We start from the raw sequence: 22,896 nt of genomic DNA, 5'->3' as shown, positions 1-22,896 counted from the left end.
AGTATTTCTTCTTCCATTTTCCCCCTTTTTTCCACTTCCCAAAATGGCTTCCCCCTTGTTTGTGAAAAAACTGATCAGATTCACAGTCCCTATTTGTATAGGGGTAATATGTTTTGTCATATTCTTCAGTGTGCTCATCACAATTTTGGTGAAAACTATTCCATCTGTAATTAGTATGGCTTTTATACTGTTCCCTGTCTCTGTCTAACTTTTTCTGTTTACGTTCATGTGCCTTCTTTGCCCTAAAATCAGCACTGTCAAATTGTTTATAAAATAAATTTTCCCATTGTGGAAATGCTAAGTCTTGTGTTATAGCATTATGTAATTTCTCCACCTCAGTTAACAGTTTACACAACTTCATATCGTTGTATTTAATCACCAATCTCATGTATTCAAACCCAAAGTTGTCAAAAAGGGAATTGAAATCCGTTTTAACATCATTATTTATATCAATTCCCAATGGTAATTTGTAAAAACGCAGCCCCATTGGTACAATATTGATAGAAATACAAAAATTTAAATAAGCATTGTCAAGTTTCAAACCGTTAACCATATTAAGTTTTTTACCAAACAAGTATATAGAATCCTTTAGAGTGCCTTTGTGTTTAAAACTACTGTCATTATTAACATTTTCAAAGTTGCAATCCTGACCAAGAAACTCTTGTAAAATATTATGTTTCTGGTCCTTATTAGAATAGACAACAGTACCTTTGTCCTTTTTGTTGTTACTGGTGATGTTTGCATAAGTTCTAACAGGCTGGGTATTTTTCGGTCTGGTACCCACTCTTTTCATTTCCTCAGACAGGTTACCGAATGAAAAATCAAATGTAAAATCAGTCCCTGCCGTTTTATTGTTGAAATTTGAAGCCGAAAGACATGGTAGGTCTATAGCAGGTCCCTGTACATGGCCTATATTCTGCCCATTAGGTATTCCTGGCGACGATGTCTCCGGTATCCTATTGCTAGTGAAAATTGAACCAGACTGAACTGTATTGCCGTTATGATTAACGGCATTTTGCAAAGCATTCTTGTCGTTCTCGGTGGTCAAAATGTTAACCCGAGAGTCAATCAAGCCGGGGATCTTGCTGAAAAGTTCTGCTAGTTTCGAAACCTCATTACGTAAAGCGGAAACTTCTGCTTTTAATTGGTCCATTTCCGAACCTGGATTAGACGCAGTATCCACTGTCGAGTTGTTGGTGGAATCCATAGGCAACTCAGGAAAAAGAACGTTGATCCGTTTGGGTCAAACTGAAACCACAGAAGCAAAAAAACACCTTCCCAAACAGTTCCTTCCACACAGCAACTGATATCAGTATTGAAACAGCTGTCAGCAAAATAAATCCACCGGATGGTAAAAAGAACAAATTTAATGTTGTACAAAAATCCTGGTTTAGCGCTTTCACTCGCTACCACAGCGAGCTTCCTCAGAACAAATAAAATCAGTCATTTACAATCATATATAGTTGAAATTGGCGCCAAAAAGCGCTGTTTAAAAGTTTCAAATTAAAGTGATATAACATTTTAAAAATATGTTAAAAAACAAACACAAATGGTGTAATCCATTTGCCTTAGTGCTTAATATTAGACTAGTTTTTATCTGAAATAAATTCCCTTGTTGTATAAGGCACTGTCCAAAGTCTGTTAAAATGTGTTTAAGTGTAATAGTGTGAAACTGTCAAGAAAATTTAAACAATAAACCTCAAAATGTATATTGTTGTTCACTCATATAACATAAAAATGAACGATGGGCTGCTTACTATACTCATCAGGTGCATGATATATAAATCAGTTTCTTTCATTTAACATCAGTAGGGGTTTTATAGACATATAATCATTTAAACCAGGTGGGAAAGTGGCATCTGTATACACCTGCCAGTACAGTTCCCTATAGGCAAGGTGGTTCCTAATGTTTCCCCCTCTTGGGTTGTTCTTTATAATCTCTATAATGGAAAACTTGAAGGTATGCTCAGTCCCTTTATCGATAGTGTGTCTGGCTAAAGCATTTTTATTGTCACCCCTTCTAATACAATAGGTATGGGAATAAATTCTTTGTTTAAAATGCCTCTCAGTCTTCCCGATATAATATGCAGGACAGACCGTACAAGAAGCAATATAAACCAGCATCTTACTTTGGCAATTCCCTTTAGATGTAAATATCCTAGTGCCATTTGCATTCAATAATTTAATGGGGCTGTTTTCATTAATATAACTACACTGATTACATGCCCCACACTTACTGGTGTGTATATTAAATTCATTCAGTCCATGCTTGGGTAATTCTAGTAAATGCTTTAAGTTCCTTCCCATCCTGTTAACAAAAATTGGTTTACTACCAACCTTCTCCAAAATCTCTTGTTCAGTTGTTAAAATATGCCAATTATTAATTATGATGTCTTTAATTATATTAGTAAAAGGCCCAAATTCAATAATATAAGCCTTTTTATATTTATTAACGACTCTTGTTGTCATCTCATTACTTAGTTGGTCTTGTCCTACATGGGAGGTGTTCATTCCCAATAATGAGGTGTATCTACTGTCTCTCAGTTCTAATATATGTCTAGATATGTCATCCATCAAATCTGTTGCATACCCTCTTTCTAAAAATAAAGATGTGATATATCCTATCTCTTTGGTCATGTCGTCATATTCAGACGTCATACGCATAGCTCTAATGCATTGACCTTTGTATATGTTACACTTCATCTTTCTAGGATGATAACTGTAATAATCTATGTATGAGTTCGAAAAAGTACTTTTTCTGTAAATGTTGGACTTTAACCATCCATTGTTAACAGAAACCAGTGTGTCCAAATATGGAACCCCCTGGTTGTTATGTACTTCAGTGAATTTTAAATATTCACTGCTAGAATTAATATATGCTATAAAGTCAAAATAAGACTTTTCTTCACCTTCCCACATAATATAGATGTCGTCCAAGAATCTTGAGTAATAGCAAATGGATTTGTAAAATGTACTGCAGAAAATTTGAGTGTCCTCCCATTCCAGCATGACCAGGTTAGCAAATATGGGTGCACATGCAGCACCCATAGCTACTCCCCTGGTCTGCTTGAAGAGTTCTCCCTCAAGTGCCTTATACAACAAGGGAATTTATTTCAGATAAAAACTAGTCTAATATTAAGCACTAAGGCAAATGGATTACACCATTTGTGTTTGTTTTTTAACATATTTTTAAAATGTTATATCACTTTAATTTGAAACTTTTAAACAGCGCTTTTTGGCGCCAATTTCAACTATATATGATTGTAAATGACTGATTTTATTTGTTCTGAGGAAGCTCGCTGTGGTAGCGAGTGAAAGCGCTAAACCAGGATTTTTGTACAACATTAAATTTGTTCTTTTTACCATCCGGTGGATTTATTTTGCTGACAGCTGTTTCAATACTGATATCAGTTGCTGTGTGGAAGGAACTGTTTGGGAAGGTGTTTTTTTGCTTCTGTGGTTTCAGTTTGACCCAAACGGATCAACGTTCTTTTTCCTGAGTTGCCTATGGATTCCACCAACAACTCGACAGTGGATACTGCGTTGAATCCAGGTTCGGAAATGGACCAATTAAAAGCAGAAGTTTCCGCTTTACGTAATGAGGTTTCGAAACTAGCAGAACTTTTCAGCAAGATCCCCGGCTTGATTGACTCTCGGGTTAACATTTTGACCACCAAGAACGACAAGAATGCTTTGCAAAATGCCGTTAATCATAACGGCAATACAGTTCAGTCTGGTTCAATTTTCACTAGCAATAGGATACCGGAGACATCGTCGCCAGGAATACCTAATGGGCAGAATATAGGCCATGTACAGGGACCTGCTATAGACCTACCATGTCTTTCGGCTTCAAATTTCAACAATAAAACGGCAGGGACTGATTTTACATTTGATTTTTCATTCGGTAACCTGTCTGAGGAAATGAAAAGAGTGGGTACCAGACCGAAAAATACCCAGCCTGTTAGAACTTATGCAAACATCACCAGTAACAACAAAAAGGACAAAGGTACTGTTGTCTATTCTAATAAGGACCAGAAACATAATATTTTACAAGAGTTTCTTGGTCAGGATTGCAACTTTGAAAATGTTAATAATGACAGTAGTTTTAAACATAAAGGCACTCTAAAGGATTCTATATACTTGTTTGGTAAAAAACTTAATATGGTTAACGGTTTGAAACTTGACAATGCTTATTTAAATTTTTGTATTTCTATCAATATTGTACCAATGGGGCTGCGTTTTTACAAATTACCATTGGGAATTGATATAAATAATGATGTTAAAACGGATTTCAATTCCCTTTTTGACAACTTTGGGTTTGAATACATGAGATTGGTGATTAAATACAATGATATGAAGTTGTGTAAACTGTTAACTGAGGTGGAGAAATTACATAATGCTATAATACAAGACTTAGCATTTCCACAATGGGAAAATTTATTTTATAAACAATTTGACAGTGCTGATTTTAGGGCAAAGAAGGCACATGAACGTAAACAGAAAAAGTTAGACAGAGACAGGGAACAGTATAAAAGCCATACTAATTACAGATGGAATAGTTTTCACCAAAATTGTGATGAGCACACTGAAGAATATGACAAAACATATTACCCCTATACAAATAGGGACTGTGAATCTGATCAGTTTTTTCACAAACAAGGGGGAAGCCGTTTTGGGAAGTGGAAAAAAGGGGGAAAATGGAAGAAGAAATACTAACATCAGAAGGTCAACATCCCTTTAACTCTATCAATGACTCAGTCTGTAATGATAATTCTAAAATTATAGTCACAAATAAAATAATATGTACTTATAATAATTTCAAAATATATAATTACAGCAATTTGCAATTAGAAAAAGCGCATTTCAGCTTATTATCTAAAGGACTGAAATTCATTCCTACCCCTAAACACAACATGGTTAACAATATATTAGAGTTCAAAAAATATGTCAGAAAATTAAATTTGTCTATGATGTTTGGAAATAATGAACGGGAATCAGCCATTGGTGCAGACTCCTTAAAAAAGAAAAGTAGTTTTATACCTATAAGTAACCCCAGTATTCAGAAGTTTGACAACAAAGTCACTAGAGACTTATATGCAATTAGTCATACATCTAAGGGGCAACAAATAAAATCTAACCTAACTAAGAAGGAGACTTCAATATTATCTGAGTTGCAGAACAACAGCAACATTAGAGTTATGAAGCCGGACAAGGGGGGAGGTATAGTGATCTATGATGCCAACACATATAGTGGAATTATACATAAAATTCTTTATGAGTCAGGCAATTATACATCTATCTCACAGAATGAGATTAATATAGCCTATAGAAGAATTGATATGTATTTAGAGGAATATTTTTTAGACCAGAGAATTTCAGAAGACCTATACCACTACATGTCTGTGGACCATCCCACTTTGGCAACCATTGTGGGTATTCCTAAAGTCCACAAAGATTTTATTAACCCCCCTTTCCGGCCGATTATCTCAGGAAGCAAGTCAAAGACTTTTCCTATTGGAAAAGTGATAGACAATATGTTGAAGCCCCTATTTGAGAATGTTAAACACATGGCAAAAGATTCGTGGGACTTTTTGAAAAACTACCCTGTTTTTAAATATAACACAAATATTATCTTTAGTAGTATAGATGTCATTGACCTATTTAGTAGCATTCCTATTGAGGAAGGACAAGAAGCATTCATCAACTGCTTAAGAAGACATACTGATCTATCCTGGGATACTATTACACTATTAGGGGATCTGATGTCTATTGTGCTGGAAAATAATTTTATTTATTTTGAGGGAGAACTCTTCAAGCAGACCAGGGGAGTAGCTATGGGTGCTGCATGTGCACCCATATTTGCTAACCTGGTCATGCTGGAATGGGAGGACACTCAAATTTTCTGCAGTACATTTTACAAATCCATTTGCTATTACTCAAGATTCTTGGACGACATCTATATTATGTGGGAAGGTGAAGAAAAGTCTTATTTTGACTTTATAGCATATATTAATTCTAGCAGTGAATATTTAAAATTCACTGAAGTACATAACAACCAGGGGGTTCCATATTTGGACACACTGGTTTCTGTTAACAATGGATGGTTAAAGTCCAACATTTACAGAAAAAGTACTTTTTCGAACTCATACATAGATTATTACAGTTATCATCCTAGAAAGATGAAGTGTAATATATACAAAGGTCAATGCATTAGAGCTATGCGAATGACGTCTGAATATGACGACATGACCAAAGAGATAGGATATATCACATCTTTATTTTTAGAAAGAGGGTATGCAACAGATTTGATGGATGACATATCTAGATATATATTAGAACTGAGAGACAGTAGATACACCTCATTATTGGGAATGAACACCTCCCATGTAGGACAAGACCAACTAAGTAATGAGATGACAACAAGAGTCGTTAATAAATATAAAAAGGCTTATATTATTGAATTTGGGCCTTTTACTAATATAATTAAAGACATCATAATTAATAATTGGCATATTTTAACAACTGAACAAGAGATTTTGGAGAAGGTTGGTAGTAAACCAATTTTTGTTAACAGGATGGGAAGGAACTTAAAGCATTTACTAGAATTACCCAAGCATGGACTGAATGAATTTAATATACACACCAGTAAGTGTGGGGCATGTAACCAGTGTAGTTATATTAATGAAAACAGCCCCATTAAATTATTGAATGCAAATGGCACTAGGATATTTACATCTAAAGGCAATTGCCAAAGTAAGATGCTGGTTTATATTGCTTCTTGTGCGGTCTGTCCTGCATATTATATCGGGAAGACTGAGAGGCATTTTAAACAAAGAATTTATTCCCATACCTATTGTATTAGAAGGGTGACAATAAAAATGCTTTAGCCAGACACACTATCGATAAAGGGACTGAGCATACCTTCAAGTTTTCCATTATAGAGATTATAAAGAACAACCCAAGAGGGGGAAACATTAGGAACCACCTTGCCTATAGGGAACTGTACTGGCAGGTGTATACAGATGCCACTTTCCCACCTGGTTTAAATGATTATATGTCTATAAAACCCCTACTGATGTTAAATGAAAGAAACTGATTTATATATCATGCACCTGATGAGTATAGTAAGCAGCCCATCGTTCATTTTTATGTTATATGAGTGAACAACAATATACATTTTGAGGTTTATTGTTTAAATTTTCTTGACAGTTTCACACTATTACACTTAAACACATTTTAACAGACTTTGGACAGTGCCTTATACAACAAGGGAATTTATTTCAGATAAAAACTAGTCTAATATTAAGCACTAAGGCAAATGGATTACACCATTTGTGTTTGTTTTTTAACATATTTTTAAAATGTTATATCACTTTAATTTGAAACTTTTAAACAGCGCTTTTTGGCGCCAATTTCAACTATATATGATTGTAAATGACTGATTTTATTTGTTCTGAGGAAGCTCGCTGTGGTAGCGAGTGAAAGCGCTAAACCAGGATTTTTGTACAACATTAAATTTGTTCTTTTTACCATCCGGTGGATTTATTTTGCTGACAGCTGTTTCAATACTGATATCAGTTGCTGTGTGGAAGGAACTGTTTGGGAAGGTGTTTTTTTGCTTCTGTGGTTTCAGTTTGACCCAAATGGATCAACGTTCTTTTTCCAAAGATAAACCATTTGGCATAGCTTGTTAAGACACCAACAAGAGGTTACGATATGCTAATGCATTTGTTAATTCCAGTCTTATGGATGCAAGTTCAGTCCTGGCTCTGTCCATTGATGGGATGGATCAGTGCACTATTTCTGCCCATGTCACACAGAAATATTTGCAAAGGATGAAAGTCAAACACATAGAAGAAGATAATAGTGATTCAAAGGATTGTACATTATGGCAAAATAAAAGGGGAGTTTACGAATACGTGATCAGAAAGCAGAATGTAATTTGGTAAATGAAGTAGTCATGCAATGAAGATAGCCTATTACAAAACTGAAGAATGAACAGATATGACCATTGTTACGCACAAACCTAATTTAAAAAGCAAGTTATGTAAGAATTAACATAAAACTATCATCCACTTTCAGAACTTGAAGTATAAGCAAATAGCTATATCAAGTAAAAACAACTAAAAAGGAGAGAACAGTGAATGAATTACAGTTAGCCTACAAAGCAAAAGGCTTAAAGGTAATAAGAACTTATAAAATTAGATAAACACACAAAAAAACAGAATGGTGAGATTGCAGGAAAACTTAAATTATCTTTAAATGGGTATCAATTTACTTAAATTAGATATGGAAATGTAAAACATCAGATGAGCTGGGAAATTATTTGTTTCAGTTGTTAAAATAGCACACAACAGGGAGCACACTCATCTTTGGTGCAGAAGACTCCTGAGTAATATTCCCACGCTAAGTAGATTGATTGCTGACACTGCAAAGCTGCATAAAGAGGGTGCAACACTCCAGAGTATTTAATCCATCATATGAGACAATAAACTGAGGTTCAGTCTGCTTGAGTTGATGATATCTCAGGTGGATATAAAAGATCCCATGGCACAAACCAAAAAGAGAAGGGGAAATTCCTTGATGCCCAGACCAAATTTCCACTAGTAGTATAAATACTACTTTGGTATTCTGTGAAAAGAAGCCACAAGCCTAGTTGTACTAACCTGGTTTACCAAGGATAGATGGATGGATAAATAAATAAAAACTTCACAGCATTTAAGATCTGTGCTTTATGAACAGACAGCTAGCCATTATTTGCACAACAGGTATGGCAGGTATACAGAAAAATGTTTAAAATAATGTTTTATATTTGTTGATGCATTACAACCAAAAACCCTGAAATACTTCTTCCATTATATAACTCCATCAATAGTATACAATAATACAGTGCTGTCATATAAGTGTTTTATGAAAACAAGTAAATAAATTGAAAAGAAAAATATAGACTACATGTGCAAAAAAGTTCTATAGGATGAAATGTCTTAGGTATGATGACAGGTGGAGAAAACTGGGTGAAAATTATTTATCATACATGACAATTTAGAAGTAACATAATTCTAGTATAAAAGGTGTCCATTATCATTTCTTATTTGAATATATGGGCTTAACAAGAAATTATGGGGGTTAAGGAACTGACTGTTCTTTAAGGCTTAAAATAATCTTTTCTCAAGCAGAAGAATGATTTCATTCAGTTGTTTGCAAAATAATATAATAAGCTGTCACTGACTGCCAAAACCAGAAAGAGCACTGACAGATTTAGGACACTGGTAGATTCAAAGATGAGGGAAAGGAGGTAATAACAGTCATAAAGAGAGGTGGCAAACATGATGAGATAGTATTATTTTAAAGCCTGGTGTTGAATAGTTGTTCTTTTCAAAAGGAGAAGATTCTGTCTTCTGATATTCAGCGACAAGTTTATTATCTACTGGTCTCCACTCCTAACAATTGCACATTCCCTGTAGTTGATAGAATGGTGATCTTTACAGTGAGAGGGCTACCCAGAAAAGTGTTCATTCTGAATGCCCATGCTGAATGCCACTTTTTCCTTATGCTGCTTTGCAGGACCCCAGTATGGTACCCATCTTTCTCAGACACCAGTACACAGGCACAGTAGTGCTTCTTTGACACAGCATCATTACCTGCTTGTTTTTATTTCTGGCATTAAGGCAACCCCTAATCTAGTCTTTAAAAACTGCATTCCATTTTCTAATTATCCTGCTGATGCAAAATACCCAGCCTTGTCAGACAACTGTTTATTACCACACTATTCTGTTTTCTTTATTTGTGTAATTTTTAATTCCAAAGAACAAAGCATTTCAGTTTCTAGTCTTATAGATGATTATCAAATATATGAGGATAACAGTTTTTTGCATTGTTAATTATTGTAATGGGAACATGGGTTATTAGGCAGAAATGAGGTCCTACAAACTAAATAACACATTTTGTGTTTCACTGTGTTTCAGTGAATTTCATTAAAACCATAGGTGGTAACACTAATATCACTGTAATGCCGAGGCAAAAATTTGAAATTTGATGTCTGCATATCTAATTTTTAAATACTGAATGCAGAGAGTGAGATAAGATTCGATGTCCAAGTATACAAAAGCAGATTCTGCATTTAAGCAAAAGGCACAAAAGTTAATTTAACAATATTCCTCAAGTTATTTTAAAATAAACAAAAATGACAAACCAAGACATTTAATTTCTAAGAGTAATTTGGAGATGGAGATGTATACTACAACAATTATTATAAGTAAGAAGATGCAATATTTACAGTGCAACATTTATATACTGGAGAAGTAGTCACTGCATTGCAAATATTAAGACATTAAATCAAAAACTATTTAATTTAGTTTAAAACAATCATCCTGGATAAATCATAAGAGAAAAAAATGCAACCTTATGTTGAGAAAGCGGGTTAAAAGAGAAATGGCACTGTACAAAAGCATGAACAGGCACTGTAATCTGGATAAGAATATTGAACATAGGAAAAGAAGTGTTCCTTATGTGGTTTCTGTGAATGGAGAAATAAAAAATAAGTGGCTAATGTGGTATGTGGGTGGAGAGTAAATAGAGTTGCCATCTTTATATGGGGTGAAAACCAGACCAAAAAACATACCCCGTGTACTACCTATAACCTTGCCTCTCTTTCCCCATTTCCCTTTTGACCCCACTCACTTTCCCACACATTTTATAATGTCAATGCATACTTCATTGTGAGATGGAATGCCTTATTTTGTTTTTTTCCACATTTTTAGGAAGTCCCAATTTTCAATGTATTGCATATGCAATGCTTTTCAATTTAAAAGTTCATTCAAGGCTGTGTTTTTACAAACGTCAGCATTCTGTTTGGGCAAATAAACAGAATACCAGAGGTTTTATAGTGCTTTCTGGACTACTGGAATAACATTTAGATTTCCAGGTAGTCCTAAAAAATACTGGATAGGTGGCAGATCTAACAGTAAATAAGACAGAGGCTGTGAGGATATGGTTAACCTCCATATAGTTGTTACTTAGACCGAACACTAAATGCAAGTGTACCTCATAACATGCAACTTTTTATAGCTAGCTAATTAATACTTAAAGCCATATACTCCATATTCATATTTCTACATCCTCTTTTTAGTCACAATGTGTGTGTGTGTGTGTGTGTGTGTGTGTGTGTGTGTGTGTGTGTGTGTGTGTGTGTGTGTGTGTGTGTGTGTGTGTGTGTGTGTGTGTGTGTGTGTGTGTGTGTGTGTGTGTGTGTGTGTGTGTGTGTGTGTGTGTGTGTGTGTGCATTGTGCATATATGGGTCTATGTCATAACACTGAAACTCATACAGTCAAAACTATTTTACTGAAAACTCGTAACAATGAAAACTCATTTTATTAAAAACATTTGCCACAAGAAATATATCCTAAAAACAGATTTTTGCAGGGTGGCAAGCCCCCTGTACCCCCATGTGAATGGCTTTGCCCCCACACCCCCTTATTTATATATACTAATGCCATGATCACACAAATGTGAAGAAAAGAACAAAACAGGCAGCAAATCAGTGCTCAAGAGCAAAAATGGCCATCTACTGATCCGGGGTTACAACACGATGCTGACCATTACAATTTACATATACTGTGCTAGACTCACTTCCTAATAACTCTTATGATAAGAAATTACACCATTGCATACTTTCTACACACTTCTATACAGTTCTACACTTTTCAGTGAAATGAGTTTTCAGTGGTATGAGTTGTTGGTATTGAGTTTTCAGTGAAATGGTTTTGATGATACGAGTTTTCAGTGTTATGACGTAGACTCATATATATATATATATATATATATATATATATATATATATATATATATATACACATACACACACATACACAAACACACACACACACACACACACACACACGTGTGTGTGTGTGTGTGTGTGTGTGTGTGTGTGTGTGTGTGTGTGTATGTATAGATAGATAAGGACACTCAGTAAGTAATATTTTAGAAGACTAAAATCAATACTGAAAACAGCCCTGACATTTAGGAACAAAATCCAAGGTATAAACCAATTTGCTCTTCCTGTTCTGACTTACAGTTTTGGGGTGACTGATTAGTCCCAAAAGGTATTGGATCGGTTGGACAGGAAAACAAGAAAAATGTTTCATGCTTATCAAACTATATAAAAAAAATCACTGCTTATACCAAGATTAGATATTCTTTATTTTGTAGGAGGTATAGGCTTCCTCAACACTGACTACATGTATAGATCTGCAGTCATAGGTTCATAGGTTCATAGGTTCGTACTAGGCTATCTGCCCTAAGGCATTTATAAGCCTAGCCAGAGTGTATGTGGCTTACACCACCCCTTAGGATGAGAATACTACGCCCTTTTAGGGTTTAGTTTACTATGCCTCTGTCTAGTAGTGACACAGAGATGACCCCCGGGGTAAACCTACGATCTCCCATCCACTCGTCGAGATTTCTCTTGAATAGAGTCAGTGAGGGGCTCTGCCTAACATGGACTGGGATTCTGTTCCAGAGTGTAGGGAGCCTCTGGGTTATGAATCTGTCCCTCCAGCACGTCCTATTTATTTCTGTGTTGAGGTTTAAGTCACTTGTTCTTGTGGCTCTGATGGATTTGGATTTTCTAAGGTGGAGCATGTCCATTAATTCAGGATTGGACATGGCCTTGTACGTCAGGCACAGATCACCTCTGAGTAGGCGGTATGCGACTGAATAGAGCTGGAGTTTTTTCAGTCGGGCAGCATATGACATATGTTTAAGACCCTTTATCCTCTTGGTGAGGAACTTTTGGGGTCTTTCCAGCAGCTGCAGGTGTCGGGTGAGATACATCCCAAATGGGGCATTGTACTCAATCATTGGCCTGATAAGAGAAGAGTACAGGGGCACAATGACCTCTCTTGATCTAGATGTGAAACCCTTCATGATATGGTGGGCAATATAGAAGGTCTTCCTAACCACTTTGGCAATGTGAGTGTCAAATGAGAGGTTACTGTCAACCTGGGTCCCTAGGTCCCTGATTACCTCTTCCGTACTTAATGAATTACCGCCTATGTGGTAATTTGTCGGTACCTTGTTTTTCCCAAAGGGTATGACTATACATTTTTTGGCGTTCAGCTTAAGGCCATGGCTCTGGCACCAATTATCCATTTCTATGAGGCCTCTCTGAAGGATGTTTGTGTCCGCTGGAGTATCAATTATGGCACCCAGTTTGCAGTCATCTGCGAACTTTGTCAGCCATAATCCTCCTATGTTTGCCTGTACCTCGGAAAAATAAATGCTGAACAAGAGGGGTCCCAGGACTGAGCCCTGTGGGACACCGCTTGTGACTGGCTTAGAGTCTGACATAGCTCCAGCAACTCTGACCCTGTGGGTTCTGTCCTTGAGCCAGTTTGCAACCCATCTTGTGACATATGGGTTTACATTTAAGCTGGTGAGTTTGTCTATGATGCCCAAGTGGGGTATTGTGTCAAAGGCTTTTGCAAGGTCAAGGTAGGCTGTGTGGACTGCCTTACCCTCATCGATGGCCTTAGTGACTGTTTCAAAAAAGTCGACCAAGTTCAAAAGGCAGGATCTGCCCTTGACAAAGCCAAATTGAGTAGGATCCAATGTCTGTAGGTCCCCAATGTCTTTGTTTATGAGTTCCATAATGATCCTCTCCATAGCTTTGCAGACCAGGCTCGTCAAGCTTATGGGCGGTAATTTCAGGGTCCGTAGAAGCACCGCCTTTGTGAAGTGGGACCACTGTTGCCGTCGCCACTCTTTGAGTGCGTATCCTGTAGTAAGGCTAAGATTAAACAGCAGCCTTATGTGTGGGTTTAGTTCTTCTTGGAGTTCATGTAGCACACAGCCTGGGACACCATCCGGTCCCATTGATGCTGTGTTTTTAGCTTTAGAGAGGCGGCTCTCACCTGGGCATCTGAGATGTTAGGGAGGCTACACTCTGCTGGGATAGTTATTTCTCCTTTTGGGGTGGGAGGAGAAATTTGCACTGAACCTGTCTGCCAGAATGTTGGCAATGTCAGTGGGTTCAGTGTTTTTTGTGTCATTTTGGACTAACTCTGAGCATATCTGGGAGTTTCCACCCAGGTTTCTAACATAGCTAAAGAAGGCCTTGTGATTGTCTTTTGTGTCTTTTGCGATTTTTCTCTCAAAGTTGGCCTTGGATGATTTTATGAGTGATCATAGTTTTTTGCTAGTACTGATCAGAGACGCCTTCCCTTTTAGGGATTTTGCTCTGTCATGTAGTAGCTTCCTCCTCCTGTTGTAAAGTTTGTTTATGGCTGGGGTCCACCAGACCGGGCGCCTGCCTTTGGGGGAATGGGTCTTGGTTTTATTTGGGATTGCATGATCCATGCATTCTTGAAGGTGCCCATAGAAGGCATTTGCAAAGGATTCAGCAGTGTGGGTTGTGATTTCCACTGGCCCAGGGGCCTTGAAGGATACCACTTCAGTCTTAAGAAGTGTGAAGTTTGCTTTTGAGAAGTTCTTCACTGTGGTCTGTTGTGCATACATATCTGCTGTCCTCACCAGATCCAAACAATGTGAAAGTTTTAAAACATGAGGAAAAGAAGTCTAAAATGGTTTCACTGCTTAGTTTATCAGAAGTATATTGGTATCAAGTAGGAATAAAAATCAAATCAGAAGTAGACAAAAATAAGGCAGCAACTAAATGTGCCAAAAAATAAAAAAAAGAATGTAAAGAGAAGGACCAGAAGAGAAGACAAGAAATGTGGAAAAGACATTAATACTGTAGCAAGTACAAAAAAAAAAAACTCTTGGAACAACATCATGTTGATCAGGATTTGACACAGGAATGGTTAAAGAGAGGTGAATTTAAACCAAAAGATGAAAGTTTAATATTGGCAGCCCAGGATAGTGGACTACATATATATTGGTTTGCAAAGTCCATTGAACATGTGGAAGAAACAGACTAAAGCAGGTTCTGTAAAACAGAACTGGAAACAGTTACACATCATGTTATTGGGTGTGATACTCTAATGGCAGAGGGCCTGTATACCGAAAGGCATAATCTGGTAAGAGTGTTGCACTGGGGATTCTACAAATGTTACAATATGTAATTAGAGAGAATCAATGGAAACATAAGCCACAGAGCATTATAGAGAATGATGAAGTTTATATCACATGGGATCACCCATTACCAACATTTCAGAAAATAGATATGAGAAAAACAGATATAGTAGTCCACGAAAAGAAGAAAAAAGAAGCATTGATCATTAAAATTGCTACACCCAGTGATTACAGTGTTTTATGTACAGAGAGACGCAAAGTCATAAAATACCAGGATTTGCAGGCAGAAATGATAGCGGTGTGGTAGAAGGATACCCAGACAGTTCCAGTAGTAGTAGGAGTAATGGGTCTCATAATAAAATAATTTACGGTTGTGTTTTAATATGCTACAGATACATGTAAATCCTTATGAATTACAGGAGGCAGTTCTGAGCACACTGTGGGTGCTACAAAAAGCACTTTTATGGCTAACATCAAAGACTGAAACAACACTAATTTCATGAACTTTAATCATACCTTGACTTAGGAATGTGGGTCCATTCCCATCATAGTACTTGTGGCACCCCCCCATGCCAGTAACCAAGGAGCCTGAATCCTCAACACTGACACTGATGAGGGGCGTTCACTTGGGACAAAGATAGATACACACAGTATTTCCAGATGCAGCTGTCTACATCAAGCACAATTTCCCTTAAGAGCACACAGAGCTCACACTAAGTCTGGGAGCTGGGTTTACCTCTCTCTCTCTCTCTCTCTCTCCCTCCCTCCCTCCCTCCCTCTCTCTCTCTCTCTCTCTCTCTCTCTCTCTCTCTCTCTCTCTCTCTCCAGGCTCCCAAAAAGACTCCCCTCTGCACAGTTGTAGAGTTGAGTCCTCAGCCAAATGTCAAAGCCAAGTCCACCGCCACTCTCTCTGTGAAACCAGTACTCTGTGTCCCTGCTCCAACCAGGTGACACACACACACTCTTTGAGATTTGATTCACACACACACACACACACACACACACACACACACACACACACACACACACACACACACACCTGGGAAAGGCTGGAACAGATTTACATGCTCTGCTACCCTTTTCCCAGACTATAAGTTAGTTACTGCCACCAGATACTCAAAGCCAGCTATTCTAAGGCTCTTACAAGGGTACCCAATTATACTGAGTGAAATTAATATTAATACAAAGGTTAGTGTTTGACCAGTGTAGCAAGGGTCTCAGGAGTGGCCATAGTGTCACCAAATAAATATAAGTACTCTCAAAGGTTAAAAAAGTCTCTAAATGACCAGCCAAAATGAGAAGTTTAAATATATTTAATAATAAATAATAAAAGAATATGAAAATACAGAATATCTATTTACAATAAATACCAGAGTTTCATCACAGGAAATATTAAAATAACACAGATTACTAGATTCACACAGATACAGAAAAACAGTGATTAACTAATCTCACTATATTTTCCTGACTGATCTAAATAATTAATATTCCCTTTTCACTTACTAGAGCAAGGAAAGGTGAATTAGGTGAGTGATCCTTCTATGTCAGATTCCAAAAACAGACTGCCCTGAGACTTTAGCCTCATTTAGTATTAAAAGATCATTTTTGTCCTGGGTTACAGAATGATATCACATACATCTCATCATCTAACTTTGGTTCCCATACTACCCCCTTTACTAGAAGCTGCCAGGATTTAACACATATGTATCAATAATGCACACACATAGAGCTTTGCTAAGATGTGTTGCAGTTTCTGGAAGCCATAAAACCATTTCAACACTTCCACTCTTCTTGGGTAGCAATTAGTTCCCTGCTAGAGACAATACAGCTAGATTCCTTGTTTACATAGACATTTTGTCTCTGGCTGTGATCTGAACTGTAAGATATAATCTTTATGGCCTAAATTAAGTAATTTCATTTCAGGATGTTTTTCTAAAAGTTAGCTGGGGTTGAGCTTAACCTTTTTTCTTCCAGTATCCTTTGTTACAATGTATACATTTAATCAGTTGCAATACAGTCTGAAATACAGGTGCATTTTTCTTTCCGTCCAGCAGAACCCACTGTTGGTACATTTTTAACATAACCAGCTTTACAAATACATTTTCAGCACAAGCATCTGTACAAATTAGTTTGATATACAAATGACATATAATTCTTTACAAAACTCCAGCTAGCTATGCTGGTATATGTTACACATCCACTGCCCTACTTCTCCTGGCATAGCTGGCAATACCTCACATCATCACAGCACTAGAAACCCAAAAGACCTAAGAAAATTAAATCAAGGGAAAATATATAGATATACATAGATAGACAGATACATATAGTTTCCAGGCATTTTATCAAGTGCACAGCTTGTTGACAGCTATATTTGTTGTTACAAGCTGTCAATTGCATTTGTTATCGACTGGATGATCAATTGAATCACAAAGTCAGATGTGGCTCACTGCATGGTGTTTTCCTTAGGTAATGGTTATGTGATCATGGAATTAGTATCTATAAGTAAGAGCATGTGGTAACAGAGACCCCATATAAAGCATGTTTTTGTGACTTTTTTTTCCCTTTGTGAATATTTGTATTTTGTTGGGTGTTTGTATATTTGCTGTTTTGTTATATCTGATCACAAAATGAGACTCTGTATTTTCTTTTTGTAATATTTTTTTTTTGTTTGATGTTTGGTGTAGTCAACATTCCAGTTTGATTTAATGACTGTCAATGTGATTTAATGTCAACTATTCATTTTATACTCATGTGAATTTGTATGTATGTATATATGTGTATGCTACCTAAAACTGATATTCAGAAACATCCCTGCACATTGCAGTGATTTCTGTACATTGAAATTCACATCAACAACATAAAAACTACAATTATCCCAAAAAGAGAATTAATGGTCTCTTTCTACAATCATTGTACTAGAAAAAAAACTAGCAATACCTTCAGACATAATTTGTCTGAATAGTGTCACTATTACAGAAAGAGTTTTTTTAATAAGGTAATATGTAGAGTTGGAATTAGGGATAGCTGCAGGGTTAGGGTTAGCAAACATAAGTAAGGATGGACAGAGGCGGAGACTTTTACAACTTTTGTTGTATTACATAGATAAGTGCAACCAGCTCTTTAAATAAGTATGTTGCTTTAAGAGTAGAGTGAAATTTAGCAGGAAGAAAACATCAGATGGAAGATATTGACTTTTCCTATTTTAGCTATCCAGAAGAAAAGATGAATACTGAGAGACTCACAGACAGAGAGGGAAAGAGAGAGAAATCTGCTGAAGGAGTATATATGTATGCCAGTTGTATGGGATTGTATTTAACATACTTGCAATGAAACGTTGTTAAGATGTAAGTCTTTTGTTTTCAGAAGGATTCACATTTTATGTTTTTGTACAAGACTGCATTGTATTTCAAAGACTGGTATATATCTACTGCCTTTAATATTCCACATTGGTAAATTGTAGTGGGCATCTTTTTGGTACACTTTCCCATGGCAAAATTGTGACATTACATTTTGCTGCCTATAAGAAGGCCATCTGTCTTGAGAATATTTTTTTCTAAATGTGAGAGAGACAGTTCAGTGGTGTGTATTAGGAGTTCTTCCTCTATTGTATGTAACTATGTGACAGTCCATTTGCCAGGATGACAACCGCAGAACAGTTATTACCAATTATCACTGCTACAGTTGAAAGCATGGTGGCAATGCCCAAAATTATGGCTACACCAAGGGCAGATTCACCATTAAAACTATTAACAAGACAGGTAGACATAGAGGCATATCTTAGTGGTAAATTCACGAAGAGAGATAGGACTGAGCCAGCTGGGTCAAGATCCTTTCAGCCCAAATGACAATAAAACTGCTGAAATCCTTCAGAGAGATGGAGGAGCTTTAGTATCAGCACTATAAAAGGTTACAAAAGCATTACTTGCATGAGCTGCTATTACCTCTGAGGCACACATAAAAGATTAAAAGTGAATTTTTTTCTCATAACAAAATATTATGATCACAAGTAGGTTGTGACTTAAAGCATATAATTAAGTTATGGTTAGAGCCTGAGGGTCAACATACTGAAAAATTAAATGATACAAATAATAGCCACTAACAAATTTAAGAGATCTTTATCTACTGCTTTAAGAAAGTGGATGTGTTAAAATGACCATAAGGACACTGAATGGTGCTCAAGTAGAAAGATTGTTATGCTATGAAACTATGAAAACCTCTCACTTGTTGTGTATTTCAGGGTTCAGTGCTTGAGCCACTTCGCTTTGGCAATTACTTCTTTGAGGTCAAAGCTACTGTTAAGGGTTTGTGGTTTACCAAGTTTGCAGATGTCTGTAAACTTGGAGCCTTCATAAGCTCCCTAAAGGACACCAAGATCCTCCAAGTTGGACTTTCCCAAACCAATAACTGGTTTCCAAAACATGGAATAAACTGAATGCCAAAAAATGTATAATAGTATCATTTGGTGAGCAATAAATCCCTTGTAGCCATTGCAATGACAACAAACCCTTAAAAATTGTCCCAATATTTAGGGACCTGGGAACCCATGTAAACAGTTAGCTGTTATTTGATCACCATGTATCCACTATTGTAAGAAAGTGCTTTTTCATTGCCCAGCATATTACATGAACATATGGTGTTCATGTCCTAGGATGTGATCATTCCACTGTATTTTGTACTCATCAGGCTGATCATTTGAGTGTAATGCCCCCTTTGATATGTACCTATCCAAGCATCTGACAGAAGTAAATTATCAAAAGTATGCAGACTATCTAAAGCCTTGCCCCTCTTCTTAGTATTGTATAGGCTGCCAAGGGGCAGTCTCTGCCTCACGTAAGGAGCCTCAACAGACCCTATCCTGCCAGACCTACTGTACATTTGCAAGTCCAATGGGAGCATAAACACCTGCTCAAGAGCTCTAAATCTCTTTTACAACATAAATAGAACATGTTAGAGGGACAGATATGTATCAAGGAGAATAACATTTTTTTTTTGGAATCATCTTCCTCTCCACATAAAGTAAAGTACTTCCCTCATACTATTCAAATGTAATCTGGACAAATGGATAGGTAACCACAAAAGCACCCTTGGCCCTCATGGATAGAGGCAACAAGTACATGTTCTGCTCATGGATAGCGGTAACATTTGTGTGTTCTGCTCATCTCTGGGTTTTTGTACTTAAAATATAAAGGCTAAAATCTTCATGGGAATGCATGGTTAGGCATCTAAAGAACCTTGTGAATCAATAGCTTATTAAGTACCTATAAACCTATGCAGAGAACTGAGAAGTCTAGACCTGTAGTAAAAGTTGGGTTTATGCTGGTTGTATAAACTATCAGTTATAGAGATACTACATTTAATTGTGAAAAAGAGTCACATAGCTAGATTTTTTCTAGCACTAGTACTAGTAACATAGCTAGATTGTGTACTAGTACTAATAACACTGTTGACTGTAAGAACTATAACCTCTGAAAAGCATGCTGCTAATGATATTATGTCTACAGACTGTAACAAAGTATCTACTAGAATGGTTGAATCTGCATTCAGTTACTGATCTACTGCAAATTTAATGAAGCACAATGCCTTAACTGATGTTAGAGAGATGCAAGCAGTGCTTAATTCAGGTAATATGGTCTTGCTAATAGAGGGGCAACATGTATGTAGAATGAAAACCTTTATTAACTCAGTATGCATTCATGGAGATAAGAAAGAGCATCGCATTGCTCACCTAAAAATACTAACAATTCATAAAATTAATTCATCATTTTGCCATGGTACCCAGTTTTAACACATGCTGTGATAATAGGAAAAATATTCTCCCACTTGAATGGTTTGTGGAAGCAATGGGAAGAATGTAGTCCTTTTGATAAACTTCCTTATCAGTGTGGGGAAGGAAACCAGCAAGTGAATAAGCCTACAGACAGACTGCTGCCTAACATAGAAAAGATGGGGATCAATCACCAGACGCATTCATTAAAGTATATGAATCAAACAAAGATCAGGGTGTGGTGTTAGAAAGTTGTAAAGATACACAATGTGGCTAAGGATTCAGAAAGAAGGAGAACCTAGTCCATTTAAAGAGATATGCTATCTTACACCAATGGCACAGCATCCTGCAAGAGTAGACCCAATAAAAAGAATGGGCTTGTACAATAAAATATTACAGTCTAAAATGTGCTGCAAAGCGGAAAGTAGTTGTGTCACTGCATCTTGAAGGTACTGCAAATAAGAGAGTAATAGTGATTAAATTAAGAGAAAGGATCGCCCACCGAATATGTATTCTAAAAGAAACAAGTTAGGAAGGATGAAAAGTGCACAGTCTGACCATAATGCTAAACTACCTATCAGGTTAAAATGGAAATCCCAGAAACTGAGAATTCTAAGCAGCAGGTAGGTGTTGAGAAGGAAAAATGTAACAATAAAAAATATGTTATTAGTGTAGTTAATAATGAAGAATCAGTATGTGATCAGAGGTCTAAACTCATCTCTGTCAGTGCAGGGCAGAAAAAAATCAAATAAGGGAAGAGTTAAGGCAACAGGTATTGATCTATCAGTAAAGAAAAAAAAAATAAAACTGAAATAAAATGCATTCTGAGGTACCCCTTTCAGTGAGGCGAAGAGAGAGAGAGAGAGAGAGAGCAAGCTAGAAAGAAAAATGAAATTGGGAGGGCATTGTATAGTCAATCTGAAACAGAAGGAAATCACATAAAGGAGAGAAAAGGGAGACAGTAGTGTTTAATCTGACACAAGATGACCTTGAAAAGAGCTGTAATGATACTCCTGTTGAACCAAAATGCAGAAGCACTAAGCAAAAGCAAGAGGGTTTAGTCCATCAGGTTCATAAAGAAAGGAGCAGGAATAACTATATATGGCAGAGATAGCAAGTGACACTAATGAATATTATTATAAATTTCCTTTTCCAGAAGAAGAGTACACTGAGACTCCAGTACCTGTGCTGGTAATAGAGGATGCTGTGCCTTCCACCTCATGACAGGCTGACCTCAATGAAACACCAGAGCTGTCTGATCTCCAGGTAAGCCATTTAAATTGTTAGTTTATGTAAAACGTAATGCTGTGAATGTCTTCCTCTTATTATGTAACTATTTAACATTGTGTACTATACTCCCACATGTGAGAATTTTCCTCTATGTTATTATAATTGTCTGTTTCTGTTATCTGATACGACTTGCTTTGATATGATATATAAAATTTTTGTGGAGTTTTTCTCATCAGGCCTCTGCTAAAAATGGGCTTTGTGTTTAGTCAGACTATCGCAGTAATCAAAAGCAATAAATACATTTTAAAATGACACAGTGGGAAGATGACACTTTGAAGAAAATGGAAATAAAGCTAGAGTTGTTGGGGCAGAAGACAAACAAGATTATCCTTCTTCTTACTCGTACTTAGAGAAAGAAAAAGGACTTCCTGTACAGAGTAAATAAAGACAGAGGAAAAAGTACACCAGTTGTTGGTACCCAAGCCTTTCAAAAATCTAGTGATGAAATCAGCAAATAGCCATGTGTTAGGGGGCACCTGGGAATGCACAAAGACAAATGCAAGAGTCTTTGTAAGGTTCTAATGGCTATAAATAATGAAAATAATGAAATCATTTGAGAAATTCTGTCCTGGATGCTCTGGATACCAGGAAACAGCTCCACACTGGGTTTTCAAAATCCTCTGATTCCAAACATATCATAGAGGTGTCATTTGCATATATTGAAATGGACATTGTCGGGCTACTGTTAAAATCCAGAAATGGGCTTCAATATATTTCAGTTAATTTAAACTTTGAAGCTAAATACTGTGAAGATATCCCTGGTCAGCAAATAATTTTAATAAAATATTAGTAACATAAAAAAAATATTT

The sequence above is a fragment of the Protopterus annectens genome, chromosome 7.part0 (assembly GCF_019279795.1).
Source record: "Protopterus annectens isolate FY-2018-M chromosome 7.part0, PAN1.0, whole genome shotgun sequence".
In the NCBI taxonomy this organism is placed as follows: domain Eukaryota; kingdom Metazoa; phylum Chordata; order Ceratodontiformes; family Protopteridae; genus Protopterus; species Protopterus annectens.
This window is presented reverse-complemented; position numbering follows the sequence as displayed.